The sequence below is a fragment of the Silurus meridionalis genome, chromosome 6, assembly GCF_014805685.1.
Source record: "Silurus meridionalis isolate SWU-2019-XX chromosome 6, ASM1480568v1, whole genome shotgun sequence".
Classification (NCBI taxonomy): domain Eukaryota; kingdom Metazoa; phylum Chordata; class Actinopteri; order Siluriformes; family Siluridae; genus Silurus; species Silurus meridionalis.
In genome coordinates, this window is record NC_060889.1 from 3,319,203 (window position 1) to 3,336,659 (window position 17,457).

The following is a 17,457-nucleotide window of genomic DNA, read 5'->3' on the forward strand; positions in this document are numbered from 1 at the left end:
TTCCCCATACATACCAAAAAATTTTCTCTAATACCTCTTGTATTGGTATGGATCACTGCAAAAAGCAGGTCCCTGTGACCAGTTTAGGTTTGGTGATGTTTACCTTCGCCATCCCAGAAGCACCTGCAAAATTAGCATAGAAAACAAGCCTTGCCGTTCCAGATGGATCTCCATCTGAGTGCTGAATAATCAGACCTCTTCTAGGTATGATTGCACCTAAACACAGTGAAAATAGGCCTAGTCGATCATTAACGCTATGCATCATCTGTTACGTTGTTTATTTTCTTTTAGATTTCTAATCAGACATTTACTTATTTTCAGACACCTTTTTTTGTCGCTGTCCTCTGCTACATTTCTAAAGCGTATATATCTCCAGCTCTGCCACACAACCTCTACAGCCACCATTTTTTTCATCTGGTTCTTTTTTTTTTTTTAATTGAATGTGGTCCCAGGCACCTAGGACGGAAAAAGACACCCTTTTTTTTGAGCAAGCGCTGTTGCATCCAATTACAGATGGGGAAAAAAGGGGGGCTAGCTAAAGCCCAGGAAGAGTTTATGACCCTTTCCACACATCTGGGATGAAAAGCAGGCTGTTTTTTCTTTTTTTTTTTCAAGCTTGAGGAGAGGCACAGGCATGTCTGCGAGAAAAGAAGTGGAGAAAACAGGGTTTTTTTTCTAGGCTTGCTGGGCTGTCTTGACGCCGGTGAAGCAAGTTAACGACATGCAAATGAAATGCGAGCACGCCGTATCTTCACTACACGGCCTAATGAGAAATTCCGGGATTTTTCCTGCACACAAACAGAGGAAAACCCACCCCACCACCACCACCACCACCATAACTACAAAATGTCTGGATGTCTGTAGGTAAGAATTATCTAGGGGACACAAGCAGCAAAATCACTGATAGGGTCAATTTTCTGGCAATCTACACCAGGCACAAAAGGAAACCTTAAACCTTCCTATTTATTATTGGAATTGGTTATGTGCTAATATTGTCTGTAATGTCTCGTTTTTTCATCTGGTCAAGAGTGTAACTGTGAAAATTTTTACATATTAATCCCAACATTACTCGCTGTTCTGAGTGGAAAATTGAGTGGCATTTAAAATTGGTTCGAACCAATTCGTTCAAACCAACAACATAGAACCATTTCCAGTTTTGCCATGGTTACTCTGCAGGAAGCCTGTTTTGGCAGATTCCTCGTTAGCAGTGGGTTAATTAGCATAGCTAACAGGGTTTCTAGGGGAGGGGCCTCGTTAATTAGAGATTAAAGTCGCCTTAAGCTGGAGGCTGTCGTCTGCTGGATTTATTAATGCAGTACAGCTTTAATTGTTCCTCGAGCCACACAAACCTCCAGCTCCTCCATCATGAGCTAAGGGGGATGGGGTCAGTCCGGTCAATTACACTGACCCACACCTCCGACACTCTACTTCTTTTCAAGGCTGCCACTTAACTGATTAGAGTTCAGAAAAATGCAATCGAATGAACATATAAAATCCCCCAAGACGTAGTATAGAAAAAAAGATTAATTAATAATACAATGAATTCAATTCTTTGCTTTTATCCACGTGGTCTGTATATGATCCCGTCTTTTTTCCCCTCCACATTTCAGAGGGGCACAAAAAAAACAAAAACATTTGCCTGCAACAAGCCGATTTGGAACAGTGCCACCGATAAAAATGTGTCTTGCCAGACCAGACCCATAAAAAAGAGACATTTAAATTCTCCTGAGGTTACGTATTGGGCATAAATGAGCAACTCCAGTCCACAGTAATCAGTTCCACAGGCTCGGCTGCATTAGAAGATTCAGTGAGGTCATCGAGTGTGTAACGCGCCTGGCGAGCGCCGTGCATCTTTGCAAATGTGACCACAATGAGTCAGGATGAAGCAGCGGCGAGGAAAACATGGACCTGGAATCTGGAACGAAAAGAAAAAGGGAAGATATTGTTAGGAGGATGAAGATGATGGACGGGGGTTAGAAAGAAAATGTGGGAGGGAGGGAAGGTATATTTGTGTGTGTGTGGAGATTATAAAACAAAGACCCAAACTAGCCCAGCTGTAGTAAAAGCTTTTCAATAATGACTACTGGTAGTGATTGATACAGTGAAGATGTATATTATAATAATTTCCATATTTATTTCCAACAGATGAAATAAGAAATATGGAATGAGATGTTCTTATGCCAAATCCTTGTATCCATTGGACGCATGGATGAAATACACATCAGCCAAACCGGAAGAAAGGCCCTACAGACCTCTCTCCAGTTATTTCACGCCAGTTGTGTTTTCCATAACCCGGTAGAACACGTGGTGATAAATCCCAACCTGGTGTCTTTCTTTTCGCAAGTCTTCCTGCAGTTCTGCTTTTGTCTGAGTGATGGAGGCATATATTGTTGACAGTCGTGCCCCAGGCCAAGCCTGCAGAGCCTCTCATGTCTCTTTGCGGGGCCTCCATGATCCCCCCCCCCCCTCCCCCGCACCCATTCCTTTACGTACACACACACACACACACACACACAGCATGTGTACAAACTACAGACACAGGGAGGTACAAAGGGCCAGGGCTTCGTTCTTTAGTTTTTCTCTTTAGTGGAGAAGCATGGCTTCTATTATTCTCCCCCACAAATTAGATAAACCTTGCAGTTTTCTGTGTGTGTTTTAATTCATTCATAAATCCTGCTTTTCAACATTTCTCCTCCATGCGCAAAATATATAAAACTCTTTGGCACTTGTACCAACAATTCTTCCATTGGCAAATCTCTGCTTGCAACTTTGGGCCCTTTTTTTATAAAGTCTCTCTTTGCAATGCTGTCAACGGCTAACCAGATCTTGCCACGGTTCCATGCAAATTGTGCATCAAGGGGTGTCTCGGTTTACCGAGTAAAACAGTCGAGTATTAAGAGCATGCCTTGCGTGTGTTAAGAGGCGTACTCTCAATGGAATGTGGAAGGAAAAGAAGCCATTGAGAAGAAAAGCGAGACGTCTCAGTGGAGGACAGGAGAGAGAAAGAGAGAAAGAGAGAAAGAGAACGCGATAAAAGAGGTAGAGCACAGATTAAACCAAACAGTCTGCTTTTATACGTAAATGATGTTAACTCCTCTTACAACATTTTGGCTGATCTGTATGAAGATATCCAAGAATAATATGATTCCAATTAGAAAATATGTTGTGGTGAGAGAGAGAGAGAGGTACAAAGAGAGAGAGGTACAGAGAGATAGACAAAAAGGAGAGCATAGGAAATCAAACAGATCTCATCATCTAGACGGTGTTAATCTCAGACATAAAGTACTGCTTGATCTGTTTTAAGATGTGCAGTCTTGCATATAGTGACAGTGCCATTAGCCTGGCGAGGAATAATGAGATTTAGCTCAATTAGAAGACATTATAAGGTGTAGTGAGAGAGAGCGAGGGAGAGAGAGAGAGAGAGAGAGAGAGAGAGAGAGAGAGAAACAGAAAGTGAAGGATAGCACATGAGAGAATAGATATGCTTTTATCCAAATGTTTTGCAAATATTAAGCAAATTTCTGGAAAGGTTGGCAAGAATCGTTGCATTTCCATGAATTACTGGGTAATGGAAGTGAGTCTGACAAGGTGACGTAATAAAAAGAGCAACGGCAATACACGGGTAGTCATGGAGAACGTGTTCTTTTTACAATTTTTGATGTGCTTGGTGGGGCAGGAATTCTAAATTCACATCAATCAGGTGTGATCAGGTTTGATGACCCTGGAGAACCTCTGTTGATTTTTTAACTTATGAAGACACCAGTAAACCTGATGGCATCCGACAGGTACCATTTCACAAACAACAGGTTCCTTTAGGACTATGGAATGTGCACTGCTGATACCACTCAAAAAGCAGGAGCCTCGGTCCCCACCATTGGGTTTACATGCAGGAGGTACGCTGAGTCAAGCAAAAAAAACCTAGCTCCCTTGAGCACCCAAGAAGAAATGTCTTTACAAATTGATTTATGTATTACCAGCCTCGCCAGTGGCCTCTGAACCATCCATTAAGATACCACACACTGCAGCTGCTAAGCCGACAGAACAGGAGGAGAAACCTTTCAGTGGTGTTGGTGGGGAGGGGGGTTGGATCGAGGAAGTGGTAGAGGAAGCTTGGCTTGTCAATTTAAATCCAGATCTCTCAATCTCTGGATGACTAAAACTATAAAATTAGATATTTTTCCAAGTGGTTCAACAGTAACACATTCACCCTATTGTCAGGAGATCACCGATGCTGCATCCATGACTGAGAATACAAGACAGCAAAATTGGCTGTGCTGTCTGAGTGGGTGGAATGACATACTCTCTCCCCTGTCAATCAGAGCAACGCTAACCAATCTTGGGTGTCTGTGTAGTTTAGAGGGCGTTAGCACTGTCCTCCAAAGGAAGCCCTTTACCCTTTACCCTCACTGCCTGGTAGCTGTTGTGGTAATTGGCAAATGACCAAATGGAGTAAATTGTTTTTAAAAAAAAAAGAAAGAGAGAGAAAGAGAGACAGAGAGAGAGAGAGAGAGAGAGAGAGAGAGAGAGACAGAACCAAACTCTGGTGAAAAGACATAGCCAATCTATGCTAGTTTAAATTTTATCACACACAATACATTAAATCAAACGAGCTTCCTGTATCAAAGCACTCAGCTTTGCTGTGTCTCCCTCTGTTTGAGAAGTGAAGAGCATGAATACTGCGGATAAGTTCAGAACTAGTTCTGCATACAAAGAACCCTTATAATTGAGAGAGAGAGAGAGAGAGAGAGAGAGAGAGAGAGAGAGAGAGCACAGTCTCATGAATGCAAATTTGTAATAACGTACACTAGTATAAAAGTTACAGTTGACTCTAAAAGTCCTTCCAGCCACGATCTTTGTACACTTTTATGGCCGCAACCTTTAGAATTTGGATAGTTGCATTCTTATTGGTTCCCTACACTTTCATGTGCTGGATTCCAGGTAAAAACACTGCAACACAATAAGCATTTCAAAGCAACATATAATGACTTGATTGAAAAACAATGTCTGTGGTTGGTTTGCTGCCATATCAGTGAAATTGTGCTTTTCTGTGGGTGGATCTTGGCCACATTTATTGACTGAATGTTCCATATGCTCTAGCTAGAAATCTGGTTTGGGAGTGAAGAAACTTAGTAGTCACAGTCTTTAGTAAAAACTTCCTTTGCTTAAGAGCATACACTGCTTGAATGGCGTTTTATTAAATCTCTCATTATCTAATAACTAATAAATAGAATGTCAACACTTCAAGACTGGATATTGAGGAATGTTAAGGAAACCACAATGTCCTTTAGCTCAAAATCAGAACAAGACCAAATTCCTACGTGGCACCAGAAAACAAAAAAGTGAAAAGTGAACCCAGAAGTACTGGATCATCAAATCAAACCTTTGCCCTGTAAACCCTATTTGCTTTGCTGGGTTCTTCTGCCAAGGCAGAGGTCTTGGGTTGGGACTCCACACTGACTCCACATATGATGCATATTAAGACCCAGTTGGAGCCTGTGGCTCTTAACCAAATGGTGTGGGGAATTCTGGGAACACAGGGCTGACTTAAGTGTTAATAGAGACCGTTCCAGCAGCGGCATCAGCATTCCAAAGTAGGCGTTTCCGTCGGAAAAGTGACAATGCAAGGGGTTGGAGATTCCTTGGAATTATATACTATACTAAGAATTTTTGCAAGAAGCTGCATACTCTGGCTTCTACGATGTCATTAAGGGTTCTTTTTATTATTTTATTGCTGCCTATTGGAAGATGTTTATTTTTAATATTTCGTTTACAAAAGTGTTTCTTCTTCATGCATTCCTGAGGAGTTCTTTTATGCTGGCTGAATCTGGACCTTCGTAGCTGTGATGTGATATTGTTCACTGTAATAAGCTTTGAAGGAAATAAAATTGATTTGAATTGAGCTAAGCGAAATCTGCATCATGGTGTAGCTTCTGAAATTTACTTACTGTCTGTGAGGCCTTTGAAAGTTTTGTTAATATACACATGGCTTGATGTTCTTGGAGACACCAGAATAGCGTTATGCACCTTATAAACACATTATAATAGATGAACACCTGGTAAGTGGGAAGGCTATATATATAGCGTAAGGTGTACATAATTTCCATATTGACAATAAAGGTTTGTCAAGCCCTCACGCTTCTGTAAATATGAACGCAGTCATTCGCCAAATGGGATTGGGTCAGGTTGTCAAGGTGTGCTGGCAGTCCTTTTGGAAACACAACGAAAAAGTGAACTGAATGGATTAGGACTTAAGGTCCTAAGTAAACATACCCACCGGATCTTTCAGATATTTACAATTCCAGTGGAACCTCCTTCGCAGCTGCTTTTGTTTAAAATTGCTGACTTAATTTATGGAAAGTAAACAGTGACAAAAGTAGAGTTCCTGCACGGTTCAACTGGAAGGAAACGACAAGGGATGACAGCAATTGCCTGGCCTAAATCTTCATCTAAACTGCAGTGATTGACCAATGTCCCAAAGCCAACGGGGACTGCTCACATTATAGCTGTACAGAGATGGCAAATGTACTTCACTCAAGCAGAAGTACAGATTCTCATGTTTTGATAGTTGAAGTACTGACTACACCTTAAAGTAAACAAGTTTGGGCTCTGACATATACTTAAGTAAATAGTAGCAATTACTACTACCTGTTTTAGTGGCATGCTGGTAACTGGACCTGACATCATATTAATATATTAAGAATTTCACATTTTGTTATCTAATGTATGTATCCAGGCTGAACATCCACCATATAGAACACAAGCAGAGAAAAGATGATGAACAGGTGATGTCTCTGTTTTCAGTCATGTTTACATCGCTGACTCACTTTTTTCTCATCCATGTTAACCATATTTCTTTGTTGCCTTCTGCCTTGCTCGTTGTTAGCTTCGTAGGCTAGCCAAGAACTGTGGTGTGTGATAGCCAGAAAATGATACGCCAGTGGTAGGTTGAAAAAGCCACGCAATGACAGGAAATAGGTTGATGGGCTAAAAACAGCAAGCAATGAAAAGAAAAAAAATCACCAAATCGATTAAGAGCTTTTAAAATGAAAGAAGTAGAAAGAACAGATGTTTGTGCAAAAAATGTAATGAGCGAAAGTAAAAATTTCCCTGAAAAGTAAATAGTGAAGTAAAGTACTGATTCCATCAAAACAACTTAAGTACAGTAACAAAGTATTTGTACTTCATTAGTTCCAATCTCTGTAGCGGCAATTCGTTTTTTTTTTCTCAGATGTAGAGTGGACATCTGCAGCTGATGCACTGCAAGGCAGACAGAAGCACAATGCAATGTTGAAGAATATCTGGATTTCATTGCTCTCTTCACAGCAAGATCTAATAAATGGGTTTGTTCTTGTTTGCTTTAAAAGTGACACATAGATTAGGCTGCCATAGTTTAGTAGTTTAAGGTCTTTGGATGGAAAGTCCAATTTATATAGTCCTTAAAACCATTTTCAATGTTCAACCATTTTTCAACTAGACATGGTCTCTGTAAGGATAGCATTACTATGTCTCACGTCGTGTGTGTTACACTGACCAAACTTGGGCGTCTCTGAGCTCATGTATGCGTAAGAGAGCAGACTGCACTTTCATCCAGCTGTGTGCAGCTGCCCTGTGATGTTCAAACAAGATACGGGTGCTTGCTTCTTACTGTGGATGGACATTGGATGCTGTTTTTTTGATTGGCAGGGGCTGATTTGCAGTGGGTGGTAAATGTCAGTCATGGCTTCCTTTCATGTTACCATAGTGTTTTCTAGTGATGCCATTTATTATGTAAATGCAAGTCAAATTTCTGATGGTGGGACGTTCTAATGGTTTAATATTAATACCAATTTTAAGGTCATTGTTCAAACCATTACTTCTTTCACTGTGCACCTTTTTATCCATTTGTGATTCAGCTAAAACAAAATGCCTTTTTTAAACCCAAAACTTTGAAGTGCTAACCTGAGTGCAATAAAAAAAAAGCCTGCAAATTGTATTTGTCAGGATCTAGGCCAGTAGATTGACCCGAAGATTTGTAGTTCTCCTTCTCTGCCACACTGGATTAAACTCATTAAGACATAGCAAGTACTGTGTCTAAAATTGTATTAATAACTTTAAAGAACTATAAATTGTGAAATACATATATTATATAGCATTGGTCCTCAACCTTTTTTGCGCCACGGACCGAATTAATGTCAGACAATATTTTCACAGACCGGCATTTAAGGTATGCAGATGAATACAACAAAATAAAATGATACGACCGGCATAAAAACTGGTATTTTCCAAATATAATAATAAACGTAAATCCACTGTGTTGTTTTTTTTTTTATATTTTGCTAGCTTGCGGGTTTCGATTTAGCGGTAATGTATTATGTGTTAGCAGCCAGAGCAGCCCCTTTAAGAAGGTAGCAGATGTAGGTAAGACATGTGACCAGCATCAAGCGTGAGTCATAGACAGATGTGGCGGAGAGAATCCGGTAATTTTCCAAAATAAAACATCGTTCATAATCAGCTAATAAATAAAGCGGAAATAATGTAAGTTATGTATTCTCTCTGCGGCCCTGTACCAATTGACCCGGGGGTTGGGGACCACTGTTATGTAAATTATTGGTAATAGAAAACGTTCTTCATTTTTGCACTAAATCTACAAACTTTAACAGAGGTTTTATTCATACATTTGTTTCTCCAGTAAGCACTTTTTCCTTATTAGGGTCTTTGTCAATGCAGAGCCAATCCTAAGAATGGGAATCTGAGTGGCATCCCAGTCCATCACACATTGGCACACTCAGGAGAAATCCACCTTGTTTTCCAGGAGCTGGAGAAAAAAACTGCGAACCCAGAGGAAAACCTCACAAGCTAAGAGGGAAAACAAGTGAAACAGCCTGTGGAGCTGTCAGGCAGCAACACAACCTGCTGTCCTTGGAAATCTCATATCTAACAGAATCTTTTCCAATAATTCACACCCATATTACCATATAATTTGCTTCAAAAGACACAAATACAGTTAGCCTTGTAGCACCAGTGAAAAAAAAAGGTAAGCACTGAACATCATGCACTGGCTCATCAATTACATCTGAGCAACTGTAATTCGAAAATGGTATCAATTAGGTGATCTTGTTTTATTCCATTAACCCTATGTTTACACTAGAAATCAACAACTCCCTCCAGAATAGCCAGAATTGATAGCCTATTTTGGACTATGTGATTAACATAGATCAAGTTGGTTTAATATGTATTTGTTTGATTAATCCAAGTCACATGCTACATTTTGTACTAGCTAAATTGGGGGATTAGCTAAATAAGCCTAAATGTACAAGCTACACACATCAACCAAATGCACCAACCATCTTTGCATCATCCTAACAAGCTTAATATTTCTTTGTAACTTAAGTACGCATTGACTCATGGTACTGTATATTACTGGATAAGATTCATTGTTTTCTATTTTCTTTGCGCATAAAATGTAAATGGCGTACTGACACGGGAACTTAAGAATTGATAGCATTGATAGCGTGAACGTTAGTTAGCTAACAAATGTCAACTTGGAATTTACAGCACTTGATTTTTTTGTATGTTAAATGTTTTAGATTTCACATTTACCCTAAACCTTTCATGTTCAGACCAACACAATGGCTAGACTAATTAAAAAAAAAAGAATTTACGTGGTATATTGTGGGATAAAATTTGTCACAAAGCTCCCGTAGGCCACCGGTGAGCCAACGGCTCACATTAAATCTCTACAGACTCTCTGTTGTCCCCCTCACCCTCCACGCCTGGAATCCGACACGTCCGACCCAGACCTATAAGATCAAAGAGCATTGCGTCTCGCCACTTTTCTCCACAAACAGGACTTCTAGACTATTGAGCACACCATGTGGCAAAGAGGCAAAGAGATGCAAAGCATCTGAGACGTGAACACACTGAACTGAACCTTAGCTGTAATATAAATAGTCCTATTCTGTGGTTATTTTTTTTGTACTGTAATGACTCACACTGCAAGTCCCACAGGCATGAAGAAACTGATAATCTAGCAAATGGAAGTCAATCTGATCTTAATAATTGATAACTTTTTAACAAAGATGAGCAGCAATGTATGTAATCTATGCATACCTCATAAATTACATGCATATATATTTTTTGCATATTCTCAACATTGTTAATAATACTGAAGATATCCTTAACATCTCATATCTTTAAATGTATCTCGAAGTGCACTTGCCAAAACCATTAAAAACTATGAGGAGACAGGATCTCATGAGGACCATCCAAGGAAAGGAAAGCTACCTCTGCTGCAGAGGATAAGTTTATTATAATTACCATTATTGTAATTACCAACCTAATGGCAGACATATTTCCACATCTACTGATTAATGGAAACTGCACAAGTCATGGTCTAACTGCATCAAAGACATTATTATTTCGGAAGAACAACCAGCCGAAGAGAATTAAATCAGTTAAAAACTGTACAATTGACCAAATTTGAGTTTTTAATGCTAACTGTCAGGTCTTGGTTAGATATACTGAGGGTGAATGGACGGTTCCTGAATGTGTGGTTCCCACTGTGAACCTTGTAGGAGGAGGTATGATGGTGTAAGGGTATTTTCTGGTGACACTGTTGGTGACTTTCTCATAACTTAGGGCACACAACCAGCATGGTTACCACAGCATTTTGCAGCGGCATGCCATCGCATTTGGTATGCACTTAGTGCGTCCAATAGGACAATGACCACATCGCACAACCAGGTTATGTAAGAGTTATTCATCCAAAAAGGAGAGTGATGGAGAAGGTGATCAGATGACCTGGCCTCAACAATCACCTGATCCAAATCCAGCTGAGATGGTTTGGAATGAGTTGGATCGGAGAGCGAAGGAAAAGCAGCCAACAAGCACTCAACACCTCTTCAAGATTGTTGGAAAACGATTCCAGGTGACAATCTGATGAGGATGAGAAAGTGTACAAAATTGTCATCGTGTGTGTGTGTGTGTGTGTGTGTGTGTGTGTGTGTGTGTATATAGTGTGTTAAGTAGTCAATATAATCCTGAAACTTTGTATGCCTGTGAGCAAAAACTGGTATACTAATGTTTACCAAATGCATTAAAAAACCTAATTTCCTTCACGTATACACTATCTCATTAAACTTACCCTTTTATTAAAATAAAAACTCGATGCATTTTCTACGGAGAAAAAAAAGAAAAAGAAAAGAAAAAAAATTTACTTATCTAATTTAAAATGTACTCATTTCTTATTCCCGCGGAGGGAGGGCAGGACGCTGACTTGAACAGCTGCTTCATGACCCAAAAAACTGTCAGTCTTTCCCTGGAATAAATTGTGGAATGTTTCATTTTCATTGCGGGGGGACACAGAAAGCGTTCTTCCGCGTACGAAAGGTGCGCGCGCGAATTGACCTGTGTATTTAGATACTGGTTCGATTATTAGCCTTTTGCATCATGGTGCGAACGCGTTTCGATGCAGATTTTACGGTGTTTGGGGGAATAAACACAAGCGGAGAGAAGTAAACACCCCCGCTGCCTGGAGCCCGCTTTCAGGCGGACCTGTAGTAGAATCAATTCACCGAGTGGGGAGCTTGAAACAGGTCAGTCGCGCTGCTGAGGTGAGTTTGGAGAGAAAGAAGTGTTGAGCACAGTTTAGATTTCGCCGTCGTGTGTCTCTCACGCTTAGTAAACTAACCGAACAGTATCTAACAGTATACCTATAAATACTTTTTAAAAAAACGTTTACACGGTCGTACAAGTCGAATAATATAGCTTTAGCCCGATAGTGAGCTGATTTGCGGTCTGTTTTTAGACGCCTCAGGAGCCAAAAATCCCGCCTTCGTCCCGCACGCGCGTGCTTGATGTTCCAATATTACACACACACGCATATATATATATATATATATATATATATATATATATATATATATATATATATATACACACACACACACTATTTTCTATATTATAAGGAACCTGAAGATTTGGCTATTAGAAAAGTGAACCAAAAAACACCAAAGGCCTAGAAGTTTGGACTAAATAATATCCTAGGGGAAAAAGGCATGAATTAAAAGCTTGTCTGCAATGAACTCTGGGTACAAACACTGTAAAGTCTCAAAAAAGAACATCCTCATATCCTTAAAGCGTTCACGAAGGTTTATTTCCCAACAGTTCCAAAGTGAAGCGAAATTCGCCATGATGTACGTGAAAATCATGAAATTTGCCCAAACACCGACAGCTTTTAAGGTCGGTCAGGTGTGTGGAAGCAGTCCGAAAGGTTACAGGTAATGCAGGTCACACAGACGGGTCTTGAGGTACGGATAATACATGAGACAATAAGGATGGTTGCGATATGTTGTTAAAAAAAGAAAAGAAAATATCTCTGGTTATCAATGATGATTTCTATTTAATCAATAACTATTTTTGTTTCCTTTTAGTCATGCGGAACTGGAGACCTTTAGTTTTTTTTTTGGGTATCACTTCTGGGATCTAAGCGTCTTCTCCAAAAGTCTCCCCAAACTACCAAAGTGAAGTTACTTAGCTCCCTCTGTGTGAAAACAACGGTATCACATGCCATCTACACTGTGAAGCTCATGGTGAATGGTGGAAAGGTGAAGGAAGCTCTATCTATAATATAAATATAATCACATGTACCATTTCAAATCTTTTTTTCAGACATCCATTTGGTAAGTTGTTCATAAACATTTTGTCGGATAAAGCGAAACAAATTGATTGAGTGCGAGTGACAAAAGATGAGGTCTGCAGGAACCCATACAGAAGATCATATATAGCCAATAGTGTGTGCTTGGTGTCTGTGAGTGTTGGAAAAACAAAAAGGTAAGATTGCAGTTTGCGTTCACACCACTGCTACATCCTTCAGCTGTTTTAGCCGAGCCAGCAGACATCACACCTGGTTTAGTGAAACATTCCAATTACAAAGTGTTCTCATGGTCGTACTCAGCAACTTGTCATCAACGAGGAGCTGAAGGACCAATCATGAGTTTTGATGGCGAAGCTCGGAAAGAGAGTTCTGGTAGTTATCCGGTGAGGTTTTATGTAGACACGTCAGAAACTGTTCCCTTGGCCAATACGTGTATAATACAAATACAAAAGTGTTCATTTGTTCAGCCGTAGTAAAGGCTTTTTTTTTAGTCAGCATTGCGATGAATCCCAGGGACACTGGGTTTGCCAGCTGAGAACGCACCGCGGATGGTGGGAGGAAACCGGAGAACCTGGACGGAACCCATACAGACACCAAGATCCACATAGACATTAAACCCAATTTAGGACGCAACCAGGAAACGGAAAGCTGCAATACACCAACGCTACCCATCGTGCCACTCCATACTTAACCAGTGTATATAAAATGGGGGAAAAAAATTGCTAATTTGCTCAGGAAATAAGGCAGTGCAGATTGTGTGGTTGAGGAAAGCAGGAAAAAGTGGTGCTGATGTAAGCAAACGGCCGATTCTGATTGTTGATTTGGCATCGATCCATGTATAGTCCCACCCCGACTCGATTCGACGACCAGAGAAAAAAAATCTTTTAACGGGTGTTCTTTGTTTCATAGTCAGTGGTAAATTCACCACAGGAGCAATAGACACCAGTAAGAAGCTAATTATGAAATTGGGCTTTAACATAAAAGAGACAGATGGTTGTTGACCGGCACAAGTTGGGTAATGAATATAAAGAATTATATGGGCAGTTGAAACAACAATTAAGCCTCTTGGGGATTCATGGGCTTGTCAAGTTTTAAAACAGCAAGCTGTTTGGAAGCGTTTCGTGAAAGAATTGCTTAGAATGCAGTGCCTGAACTTCACCAGGTGTCACTCGAACTGCGTTTAGTTAAGTGCGCTCGAATCAAAGGCCAAATTTGAACGCTGCGGCCACACACACTAACGCCAACGACACAATGTCGTTTCATATCAACGATGCATCCCGACTGCAGCAAACCTACAGTAGGATATTTGAACACAAATCCATTGCCTAATTGCAAACAAGATTGACTCAAGAGTAGATTAACTGCAAGCTACTTGATTTAGAATCTCGGCCGGAAAAATGTCTACGGAATAAAACACGACCCCTTCAACACACAAAACTGTACTCATCAGGTACTTAACAAAGCCTTCATGACCTCAGTCGTTCGTGTTAGATCAGAGGAAACAAAAATGTGCAGTTGATTAGAGTCTCCAGAACTGGGATTGAGAACTTCTGTGGTAGATGGGGCAGCATTACGCTAATGCCTGGCCTGGGGCTGATGAATACGTGAGGCCCCACATTTCTGAAATGTTTCCTCAGAGCACATGCAACAGTTTGTCCCGTTTGTCGTGATGATTTTCATACATTGACTTATGCTACACCAAGAACATAAAGCAACTGTCCCACGCTATATATTTCTTCAGTTCTCATCACAGCAAGTTGAGAACAAGTTTGATGGTGTCACCACCAGTGACTACAACCTGATATACACATGTAAATGCCAAAGTAACAAACTGATCACCATTTTATCCAGTAATGAATCAATGATGATAATTTGGTATCCATCAAACCAATCACTGATTTACAATTTTTATTCAATGACCAAACACGAATCACCAGTTTTATAGATTAAACCAATCCCTGATTATTTTTATCCAATAATTTCTGATCATTTTATTCAATGCCAAATCACTGAACACCTTTTTTATCCCATGACCAATTACTGATCGCCATTTTATCCAATAGCCCATCACCAGTGTTCCCTGTGAACTCATCACCACTTTTACCAATAAACCATCTCTGAGCCTCAATGTTACCAATGATGTTTGCTCACCGTTAATTTTTTGAGCAATTAATTTTATTTACTACAAACCTATTACTAAACACCATTGCGTCTTTCCCAACAACAAATCAATGACCACCTTGTTTCCACCAATCACTGATTGTCTCATCTGAGCACTTCTGCTGTATTGTTCTTAAACTCTTTTTGATTATATAAGTTGCTCCATCTCTAACCCTTTGTCATGCTTATACCCTGATTGCTCACTCCTAACAGTTGATAGGAAATGAATAGGGATTGATAGGGATGAAAAATATATATTTTTAAATAATGTATTTGGAGAGCCCAACCTTGCCTGAGCATTCTGCATTTGAAATACAGCTTGTGCTTGGAAAGCTTGCTGATAAACTGTAACAAATAACGAGTTATTCCTATCTTGGTCACGGTGGAGTGTGTCATTTCCGGTATGAGACATCTAGAATGGCTCATCAGTCAGCAGAGGCTATTATTCCTCTCTTTCTTTTTTTTTTCCCCAGAGAGAAAAGGTGTTTGCATGTTGCTGATGCCTTTAGGCTTGTTCCAATATAACAAATTTTATAGCATTGTAATGAACTCGTTTTAAATTGTGTATTATGACTGTATTGTTTCGTTGGGTAAAATAAACCCAAACATCTGTTCTTGTTCAGTAGCATTTTAATACATGTTCATTTAAATACGGACGTTGATCCAAATGTTAATGAAAACGTAAGCTTGGTAGTCCTCGGTGCGTGCAGCAGTCCTTTAAACATTCATGAAATTCTCCAGCGGTGAAGAGATTTGCTCGGAGGACCTTGAAAGCAGGTTTTAAGAGCCGACAACGACTATTTTGAAGTAACGTTACTGTATGTTGGATGGAAACAAAAAAGATCGCAATCATGCTTAGATGCTCCAGAGTTTGGGAATACGTTCCGCTTTGCTAAGTTCTGAGGTTGCCGGCATGACGCACCACGAACAGAGAGACTTGCAAGAGAAAAAGAGAGATAAACAGCGAGAAAGCACCGGTGCGTCATATGTTTTGCTATGTGAGTCATTCCAGAAAAAGCTTGACGATGAGCAGCCCCACCCTTCCCTACCAATCAGATATGTCAAGCACAAGAAGCCTTCAGGGCTTTCATGCACACAAGCCATCCATCTCGAAGTGTGTGTCTGAGAGATTGTTTTTCCACAATTTTGGAAAGTATACATTGGGAAAATCTTTCCCACTTAATGGACTGTTGGGCCTATGTGCCAGATATCCATTGTTTCTCTGGAGACATCCTCATACTCTACAACAGGTGGGGTTTCCCTAAAACCTCTTTTTTTTTTGTACAAAGAAGCCGCAATTATACATTGAACCATTTTCATTCAGCGCTAGGTGGAAAACCGAATCACAGTAAACATGGTGAGACTACTGAGAACTGCTATTGTACCCAAAATGCGTTCGAATTTCCACCAAATCGCCAATCTTAATTGCACCATTGATATAGACGCTGATTCTCCTAAGAAGCATATTATTTCTGAAAGGGGCACCAGGCCAGAACCAGCAGAGACGAACAACATATTGACGTGTGCTGGGTGACTAATGCCATGACGTCACGTGAGAAACTGATCTCTATGTAGCATCAAGGGAATAAGGGCATGCTGGCAAGTGCTCATGGGAACACCAAACCAGCACAGTGGTGATAAGGCAATATTGCATGTAGATTTATTGGAGCCTGGAAAAAGATGAACAAGATTTGAGTTCACAACATAACTATAACTATGCATCAACTTTAGAAATAAACACTTCCGGACATGCTTTATTCCTCATCTGCAACTTTGTACTTTTTAATGGATTTTTATTACAATTAATGTTATGGAAAGTGACTGAAACGGTTATTCCTCAAGCGCCAACCAGTTGTTCCCTCGCCAGCCTTTTGTCCTAAAAACGTTCATACGATGGCTGTAATTGTTGTGTGCAAGTGCAACACTGGAATATTCAAATCTTGAATAAAAAATAATATGACATCAAATCAGCAATAATAAGTTAGAACTGACAATTCAAGTCTTCAACATACCTTCTGTTTGTGTGTGTGTGTGTGTGTGTGTATATATATATATATATATATATATATATATATATATATATATATATATATATATATATATATATACACACAGTGGTGTGGAAAAAGTGTTTGATTTCATATTTTTGTTTGTCACACTGTTTCAGATCATCAAACTATTTTAAATATTAGTAAAAGATAACACGTCAACACAAAATGCAGCTTTTAAATAAAGGCTTTTATTATTAAGGGAAAACAAAATCCAAACCTACATGACCCTGTGTGAAAAAGTGTTTGTCCCTAAACCTAATAACTGATTGGGCCTCCCTTAGCAGCAGCAACTGCATTCAAGCATTTGCAATAACTTGCAATGAGTCTGTTACAGCGCTGTGGAGGAATGTTGGTCCACTCATCTATGCAGAATTGTTGTAATTCACCCACATTGGAGTCTTTTCAAGCATGAACCGAATTCTTAAGGTCATGCCACAGCATCTCAATGGGATTTTAGTCAGGACTTTGACTAGGCCACTCCAAAGTCTCCATTTTGTTTTTCTTCAGCCATTCAGAGGTGGACTTGCTGGTGTGTTTGGATCATTGTCCTGCTGCAGAAGTTTCCTTCAGCTTGAGGTCATGAACAGATGGCCGGACATTCTCCTTCAGAAT

General features: G+C 39.9%; 2 long non-coding RNA genes across 2 annotated transcripts; one reads left to right on the forward strand and one right to left on the reverse strand.

Annotated features, from left to right (window-relative positions):
- Positions 1–1,289: 1,289 nt before the first annotated feature.
- Positions 1,290–11,264, reverse strand: LOC124387649. The gene is made up of 3 exons (XR_006926201.1): positions 11,123–11,264; positions 10,797–10,914; positions 1,290–1,915 (listed from the first exon to the last, which is right to left on the reverse strand). It is a non-coding gene; the product is annotated as an uncharacterized LOC124387649 (long non-coding RNA).
- Positions 11,265–11,978: 714 nt separating this feature from the next.
- On the forward strand, positions 11,979–15,414 carry LOC124386845. Its single transcript, XR_006926032.1, has 2 exons — positions 11,979–12,287; positions 12,411–15,414. It is a non-coding gene; the product is annotated as an uncharacterized LOC124386845 (long non-coding RNA).
- The last annotated feature ends 2,043 nt before the right edge of the window (positions 15,415–17,457 follow it).